Source organism: Triticum aestivum, chromosome 7D (genome assembly GCF_018294505.1).
Source record: "Triticum aestivum cultivar Chinese Spring chromosome 7D, IWGSC CS RefSeq v2.1, whole genome shotgun sequence".
In the NCBI taxonomy this organism is placed as follows: domain Eukaryota; kingdom Viridiplantae; phylum Streptophyta; class Magnoliopsida; order Poales; family Poaceae; genus Triticum; species Triticum aestivum.
This window is the reverse complement of record NC_057814.1, coordinates 615,889,913-615,890,790: the sequence shown is the minus strand read 5'-3', so window position 1 is coordinate 615,890,790 and position 878 is coordinate 615,889,913. Positions and strand designations below refer to the sequence as shown.

Below are 878 nucleotides of genomic sequence, written 5' to 3'. Positions count from 1 at the left end.
CGCACTGCTAAACCGGTTGTGTTTATGTAAAATCGCCTTAGGTTACTCTGAGTTTTAGTTCTTCTTTATTCGAGTTTGTGTGCCGCTGACTGAACATTTTCTGATGGTCATGCACCGATTGACTCATAAAGCCTTCAGGTATGTGAGAGTGTGAGGGATCTGGCTAGGAAACATGAGAGCAGTGCAACCCACAGTCCTGTTAATTATGGAATGTGTCTGGGATGGGTTCTGCATTCTTGCCCATTTTCTTCGATTCAAATTGCCTCTTGTTTGAACTAAAAATCCAGGAGGAAAATAATTATCAAATCAAAATTTCAAAAAGTAGAAAATAATAATCAAGTCACGTAGTAAAGCAAAATCACTAAATTTTAAATTTTTGAATTGGCAGGGGCCGCGCGAACGCGTACCCCCTCTACCATAAATTATGACATCCATTCTTCCACTTGGGAAGATGGTAGATCAACGCACTCACCAAGTGCATTGTGAGCCATTGATCTAGGCCACGGCCCTTCTTGATCAGCCGTCAACCCCGTCCAGGTAAGTATGTTGCAACGTCGCACCTAGCAGTCCTAATGTAGCCAGCCCTCCTCCTCTAATCTTCTTGTGGCGTCGATGTGGTACTAATAAACAAGACAAGAGGGATGCTGCTGCTGCAGCTTACGGGCTGCTGGGACGTGGGCCTGTTTCGTGTTGGACTTGTGGCTACTGATGGGCTCCTGAGGGCTAGGCCCAGTTCCCCGAATAGGAACTTGAAAAGAAAGAAAAACTTGCTCGTTGACTGGTGGTTGCTCTGCTGCCAATGATACTCAATAATTCGATCGTGTTCTTTTTTGTTTTCCTTTTTGTGAGGCAGAATTTGATCGGTGTTCGCATGGTGT

At 44.8% G+C, this 878-nt stretch overlaps 1 non-coding gene across 1 annotated transcript; it reads right to left on the bottom strand.

The window, feature by feature from the left end:
- Positions 1-384: 384 nt before the first annotated feature.
- Positions 385-545, bottom strand: LOC123171845 (U1 spliceosomal RNA). The gene has a single exon (XR_006485438.1). It is a non-coding gene; the product is annotated as a U1 spliceosomal RNA (small nuclear RNA).
- Between the last annotated feature and the right edge of the window lie 333 nt (positions 546-878).